This window comes from Phascolarctos cinereus, unplaced genomic scaffold, assembly GCF_003287225.1.
Source record: "Phascolarctos cinereus isolate Bilbo 61053 unplaced genomic scaffold, phaCin_HiC Scaffold_726;HRSCAF=1367, whole genome shotgun sequence".
Lineage (NCBI taxonomy): Eukaryota > Metazoa > Chordata > Mammalia > Diprotodontia > Phascolarctidae > Phascolarctos > Phascolarctos cinereus.
The window spans coordinates 43,346,706-43,354,559 of NW_027556098.1; the positions used below are offsets into that span (position 1 = coordinate 43,346,706).

General features: G+C 34.4%; 1 protein-coding gene across 1 annotated transcript in view; it reads right to left on the reverse strand.

The window, feature by feature from the left end:
- The window catches only part of CRYAA (crystallin alpha A), a 47,250-nt gene extending 42,447 nt beyond the window's left edge, over positions 1 to 4,803 (reverse strand). Inside the window, exon 1 of the mRNA XM_020973829.2 lies at positions 4,738 to 4,803. The gene's annotated coding sequence lies outside the window, so the exon portion shown is untranslated. The remainder of the gene's footprint in view (positions 1 to 4,737) is intronic.
- Between the last annotated feature and the right edge of the window lie 3,051 nt (positions 4,804 to 7,854).

Here is a 7,854-nt window from a genome sequence, read left to right on the forward strand (position 1 = left end):
TTATACCTTTAATTAGTTGCAAATGGATATATGCCCTAAGTAAAACCCTATCTTGGAAAAGGAAATTGGAAACATCAAATATGGACTCCCTAGGAAAAAATCCCCAGGACCAGATGGATTAACAAGTGAATTCTACTAAACATTTAAAGAACAATTAGTTCCAATACTATGTAAACTATTTGAAAGAATAGGTAAAGGAGTACTACCAAATTCCTTCTATGACACAAATATGGTTTCAATACCTAAATCAGAGAGAGCAACAACAGAGAAAGAAAACTGTAAGCAAAATTCTCTAATGAATATTGATGCAAAAATTTTAAATAAATTACTAGCCAAGAGATTACAGTAACATATCATAATGATCATATATTATGACCAGGTCAGATTTAAACCAGGAACGCAGGGCTGGTTCAATATTAGAAAAACTATTGGGATAATTGACCATGTTAGTAAAAAAAACAACAAAAACCATATGATTATCACAATAGATGCAGAAAAACCATTTGACAAAATACAACACCCATTCCTATTAAAAACAGCAGAAAGTATAGGAGTAAATGGAGCTTTTCTTAAAATGCTAAGTAGTATCTATGTAAAACAAAGAATAAGCATTATCTGCAATGGGAATTAACTAGAAGCCAGCTCAATAAGATTAAAAGTAAAGCAAGGATATCCATTATCACCATTATTATTCAATATTATACTAGAAATACTAGCTATAGGAATACAACAAGAAAAAGAAATGGAAGTGATAGGCATAGCAATGAGGAAATAAAACTATCACTCTTTGCAGAAGATGTGATGGCATACTTAAAAAATCCTAGAGAATCAACTTAGCAAAGTGTCAGGATATAAAATGAACCCACACAAATCATCAGCATGTCTGTATACTCCCAACAAAACACAGCAGGAAGAGATAGAAAGAGAAATTCCATTTAAAATAACTGCAGATGATATAAAATACTTGGGAGTCTAGCTGCTAAGACAAACCCAGAAACTATATTAACACGATTATAAAATGCTTTTCACACAAATGCAGATCTAAACAACTAGAGAAGTATTAATTGCTTATGGGTAGGCCTAGCCAGTATAATAAAAACGACAATTCTACCTAAATTAATTTACTCACTTAGTGCCATGCCAATTAAAATGCCAAAAATTATTTTATAGAGCTAGGAAAAAATAATAACAATTCAACTGAAAGAACAAAAGGTCAAGAATATCAGGGGAATCAATAAAAAAAAAGGAAGGCGGTATAGTACTAGATTTCAAACTAAATTACAAAGGAGTAATCATCATAATAATCTGGAACTGGATAAGAAATAGAATGGTGGATCATTGGAATAGATTAGGTACACAGCTATTTGTGCAGTCATTTAATCATGCTTGACTTTTCACCACCCTCTGCAGGGTTTTCTTGGTCAGTTGGGTGGCACAGTGGATTGAGTGCTGTGCCTGGGTTCAGGAAGAATTGAGTTCAAATCTGGTCTCAGACATTTACTAGCTGTGCAACTCTGGGCAAGTCGCTTAACCCTGTTTGCCTCAGTTACCTCATCTATAAAATGAGCTGAAGAAGGAAATGCCAAGAAAACCCCAAAGGAGTCATAAAGAGTTGGACATGACTGAAAAACGACTAAACATGTACACAATAGTAAATGACCTTAGTAATCTAGAATTTGATAAACCCAAAGATCCAAACTTTGGGGATAAGAACTCACTATTTGACAAAATTTTCTGAGAAAACTAAACAAAAGTTTGGCAGAAACTAGGCATAGTCCAACATCTCACACTGTATACCAAGATAAGGTCAAAATGGGTACATGATTTAGAGATAAAGTATGATATCATAGCAAATTAGAGAATCATGGAAAATTTTACCTGTCAGAACTATGTATAAAGGAAGATTCTATGACCAAACAAGAGATAGGGAAAATCACTGGAAGTATAATTTTGATTACATGAAATTAAAAAGGTTTTTCACAAACAAAAACAATGCAGCCAAAATTAGAAGGAAGGCAGGGAATTGGGAAAAACTTTTTTACAGCAAGTTTCTCTGAGAAAGAGCTCATTTCTCAAATATATAGAGAACTAAGTCAAATTTATAAAAATAAGAACCATTCCTCAATTAGTAAATGGTCAAAAGATATGAACAGGCAGTTTTCAGACAAAGAAATCAAAGTTATCTATAGTCATATAAAAAATGTTCTAAATCACAATTAATTAGAGAAATGCAAATTAAGACAACTCTGAGGTACCATCTCACACCTATCAGATTGGCTAATATGACAGAAAAAGAAAATGAAAAATGCTAGGTGGAATGTGGAAAAATAGGGACACTAATGTACTATTGATGGAGTTGTGAACTAGTCAACCATTCCAGAGAACAATTTGCAACTATGCCCAAAGGGATATAAAACTGTGTATACCCTTTGAGCCAGCAATACCACTACTAGATCTGTATCCCAAAGAGATCAAAGAAAAAGGAAAAGGATCTATATGTACAAAAAAAAATCTAGAAGAGCTCTTTCTGTTGTGGCAAAAAAAAAAAATGGAAGAGGAGACACCCATTAATTAGGGAATGGCAAAACAAGTTGTGATAAATGTTTGTGATGGAATACTATTGTGCTGTAAGAAATGATAAAGGAGATGGTTTCAGATAAACCTGGGAAGACCTATATGAATTGATGCAAATGAAATGAGCAGAACCAGGAGAACATTGTATACTGTTACAGCAATATTTTAACAATGATAACTGTGGAAGACTTAGCTACTTTCATCAAGACAATGACCCAAGGCAGTTCCAAAGGACCCATGATGAAAAATGCTATCTACCTTCAGAGAAAGAGCTGATAAACACTGAGTGTAAATTGAATATAATTTTTTCTACTTTCTTAATTTTTCTTGCTTTTTTTGCAACATGGCTAATATGGAAATATTAGCATGTAAAATTGATATCATATTGCTTGCCTTCATGGGTGGGGGAGGAATTGGAGAAAGGAAGAGAATCTGGAACTCAAAACTTTAAAAATAAAAAAAAGTTTAAAATAAATAAATAATCAATTGAAATATAATATATAGCTTAAAGTAAGAGATATGAGAAGACATACATTATTTGAGGTGAGAAGGCACAGAATCCATACCAGGGCTTCTCAAATCATATGATTGACTATCTCCAAAAGTCTCATGATGGAAAATGTTATCCACATCCAAAGAAAGAATTGTAGAGTTTGAATGCAGATCAAAACATACTATTTGCTATTGTTTTTTCTGTTTTGTTTTGTTTCCTCTTTCTTGTAGTTCCTTCTATTGGTTCTAATTCTTCCTTATAACATGACTAATGTGAATATATATATATATATATGCATAGCCTATATAAGATTGTGCACCATCTTGGGAAGGGAGGACGGAATAGAGGGGAGAAAAATTTAAAACTCAAAAGCTTATAAAAGTGATTGTTGATAAATCAAAATAAATTAATGAAAAATTTTAAAAAATTAATGATTGACTACGTCTAAAAGTATGGTCTGAATGGTGCTCTACCAATCAGTATATTAGGAGGGGGTAATACTTTTTTCACAAACAGAGGTAGACTTAGTCTCCGTTCGGTTTCTTTTGGGGGATAGGGCAGCATAAGAACTACAAAAGCATTCATGTCCATCAATTTTGAAGAAGAACCTCTGCTTCATACATCATGTGTCATGGGGCACATGGGCTTGTCACATCCTTTAGTTCAGTGTTTCCCACCATACAGAACCCTCATAAAGGTGTGCAGGTGCGCAGAGAAGATATAGCCTTGGACTAGTTTTATCGTGTGTTTGAAACAAGTTGTTCAAGTTCTCATCATCTGAAAAAGAGGTAAAACACTCCCTCTAGTGTTTTCAATGGAGAAGGGAAAAAAGTTTGCAGCAATTTTTTTTAATAAAGTTCTACTATCTAAATTATAAAGGAATGTAAATGGGCAGGTCTCAGTGGAAGAAATTAAAATTATCAATAGTTATGTCAAAAAATGTTCTAAACCACTAAAAATGAGATATATAGAAATTAAAACAATTCTGGTATTGCAGATCACTCATAAGATTAGCAAAGATGACCCTTCTCCCCCCAAAAAGGGGGATGGAGTATCACAGGTAAGTAATAGAAAGAAAGCCAATTAGTCCAATAAGGCGGGAAAAATAAGTTGTACAGACCTCTAAAATCAGAACCAAGTTTATATTTATCCTAAACACAGTAAGAAGCCTTTGGAGTTAAGCATGGGAGTAACATGATCAGATATTCAGTTACAGAAAATTGACAAGAGCATGTAGGGTAGACTGGAGTGATGAGATTTGAGTCAAAGAGATCAATTAAATGCTGTTGCAATAATCTAGACAAGAGTCTCTTAGGACCTAAACTGAGGTGATGCTGTTCATGTGGAGGGATGAGGTCAGGTGTGACAGATACTGCGAAGGTAGAAGGGACAAGATCACCCCACAGGAAGTAGACAAGTCAAAGGACTAACGAGTGTGCACAAACAATTCAGAAAACACATAATGAACTTAGAATAGCCCTTAAACAGTTAATATCATTCTACTCCTCCAATGATTCCCACTTGTCTCTAGGGTCCTAAAGTCCTCTAAACTCAGTGCTAACCCATAGTTTAAATTCCTTTCAAAAGAGAACTAACTGTACTTGCAGATAGTAGACAATATTCTGGGAGTCTTATCATGCTGTAGAGGTCCTCAGAGGGATTTAACTCACCTAGATGGGAAACACATTTGTGGGTGCTGGACAGGCAATTTTTCTTCCCATTGGACCTACACCAAAGAACCTAGGGTAGTAGAAAAGATCACATCCTTACTGATCCATATTGTGGCTTTAGCCACTACCAGTTCTTTTTCAAGGACCAAGAACCACATGCATGATCTTCTTTCTCCAAGAGGCATGCTGGAAGAATTTCTATTCTTATTTATTTTATTTTTTTATTTGGATTTTATTTTCTTTTCAAATCCACATTCTCTCTTTCCCACATCCCCTACACACACACACACACACACACACACACACACACACACACACACACACAGAGCTACTAACTGAGAAAGCAAAGCAAAACCCCTGTTACACACATGTAAAATCAAAGCAAAGTAAATTCATGCATTAGCATGTATACATATATACACATGTGCATGCACAAAAAGTATAACATACACATATGCATGTATATATGTGTATGTGTATGCACACCTGTGTAGATAGATAGATATCAACTTGAACTCTAAGACTGGGGAACACATTTCATCATGAGTCCTCTGGAATTATGGTTGGTTATTTCTCTGATCAGAGTTGCTAAGTCCTTCAAAAATTGTCTTTATAATCATTTTTATTATTATATAAATTGTTCTCCTCACACTACTCATTTTGATCTGCATCAGTTCATACAAGTCTTACAAGGTTTCTTGGAAACCATCACCTTCATGATTTCTTAAAGCACAACAGTATTCTACCACATACATATGCCATAACTTTTTCAGGCATTCTCAAATTTATGGGCACCCCACCCACAGAATTTCCAATTATTTGCCATCACAAAAAGAGCTGCTACAATTGTTTTGCAAGTATAAAACAAATTTTGTTGTTCTTTTCCTGTTTATTTGTTCTTTTTGGAGTACAGATCTAGTAGTGTAATCATCGGGTCAAAGAGTGTGCACAGTTTAGTAGCTTTTGGGCCACGAACTGAACTAGTTATAGCTCTGCCAACAGTGCATTAATATGCTGCTTTCCCACAGCCCCTCTAGCATATGTTGTTTCCCTTTGCTGTAAACTTTGTCAATCTGACAAATGTGAGATGCAACTTCAGAGTTATTTTAACTTGCTTTTCACTAATTATTAGTGGTTTAGAGCATTTTTTCATATAACTATTGATGGCTTGGATTTCATCCTCTAAAAACTGCCTAACTGGCCCTTTGACTATTTATTAATTAGGGAGTTTTTCTTCTTATTATAAATATTAATTAGTTCTCTATATAACTGAGAAATGAGGGCTTTATCAAAAAACTTTGCAGCAAAGATTGTTCTCCCTAGCTTCCTGCTTTTCTTTTAATTTTAGCTGCATTACTTTTGTTCGTACAAAACCTTTTCAATTTTACGTGATCAAAATTGGGCATTTTGTGTTCTGTAATCAGGAGAAAAGCAGCAATATCCTGATCTAATTGGAAATGTCTCCAATCTATCACCATTACAGATAGAGTGATTCTTGGTTTTAGATAAATATTATATATCATATTAAAGAAAAATACATTAATTCCTATGCCTCCTAGTGTTTCTTTTTTAAACAGAAATGGTTGTTACATTTTGTCAAAGTATTTTTTCTGTACTTATTGACATAATTATATGATTTCTGTTATTAATATGGGGAATTACATTTATCATTTTCTTAATGTTGAACCAGCTCTGTATTCTTGCTATAAATCTAGTCTGGTCCTAGTGTCCAAGTTTTGTGATATGTTGCTATAGTCTCCTTTTAATATTTTAAGATTTATTTTATCAATATTCATTAGGGATATTTGTCAATAGTTTTCATTCTGTGATTTGACTTTCCCTAGTTTTGGTATCAATATCATACTTATAAAAGAAATTTAGTAGAACCTCTTCTTTTCCTACTCTTTCAGTTTATGTAGTATTGGAATTAACTATTCTTATTTTTTATTTTTAATTAATTAATTTATTTTTAGTTTTCAACATTCACTTTCACAAGATTTTGAGTTCCAAATTTTTTCCCATCTCTCCCCTCCCCCCACCCCAAGACAGCATACATTCTGAATACCCCTTCCCTTGATCTGCACTCCCTTTTATGACCTCTCCTTCTCTTATCCTTTTCCCCTTCTATTTTCTTGTAGGGCAGGATAGATTTCTATACGCATTGCCTGAATATCTTATTTCCCATTTGCATGTAAAAACCAATTTTTAACATTTGTTTTTAAAACTTTGGGTTCTAAATTCTCTCCCTTCCTCCCTCCTCACCCACCCTCATTGAGAAGGCAAGCAGCTTGATACAGGTTATACATATGTAGTCATTCAAAACACTTCCATAGTAGTCATGTTGTGAAAAACTAACTACATTTTCCTTCTTCCTATCCCACCCCAAATTTGTTCTATTCTTTCCTTTGACCCTGTTCCTCCTCAAAAGTGTTTGCTTCTGATTACCCCCTTCCCCAATCTGCCCTCCCTTCTATCATCCCCCCCCATCTCTCTTATCCCCTTCCTCCCTATTTCCCTGTAGGGTAAGATGGATTTCCATACCCAATTGAGTGTGTATGTTATTCCTTCCATTAGCCAAATCCAATGAGAGTAAGATTCATTCATTTCCTCCTACCTCCCCACTCTTCACCTCCACACTAAAAGCTTTTTCTTCCCTCTTTTGTGTAAGATAATTTACCCCATGCTACCTCTCCCTTTCTTCTCCCAGTACAATCCTCTCTCTTACTCCTTAATTTTATACTTTAGATATCATACCTGCATATTTAACTCACCCTGTGCCCTCTATCTCTATATGTATTCCCTTCAACTATCCTAATACTGAGAAAGGTCTCATGAGTTACAAATATTAACTTTCCATGTAGGAATGTAAACAGTTCAATGTTAAGAAGTCCTTTATGATTTCTCTTTCCTGTTCACCTCTTCATGCTTCTCTTGAGTCTTGTATTTGAAAGTCAAATTTTCTATTCAGCTCTGGTCTTTTCATTAAGAATGCTTGAAAATCCTATTTCACTGAATATCCATTTTTTTTCCCCTGAAGGACTATGCTCAGTTTTGTTGGGTAGATGATACAGAAGAAGCTAATGGGGGGAAGGCAAATAGTACTGGAACCTTCTCTCA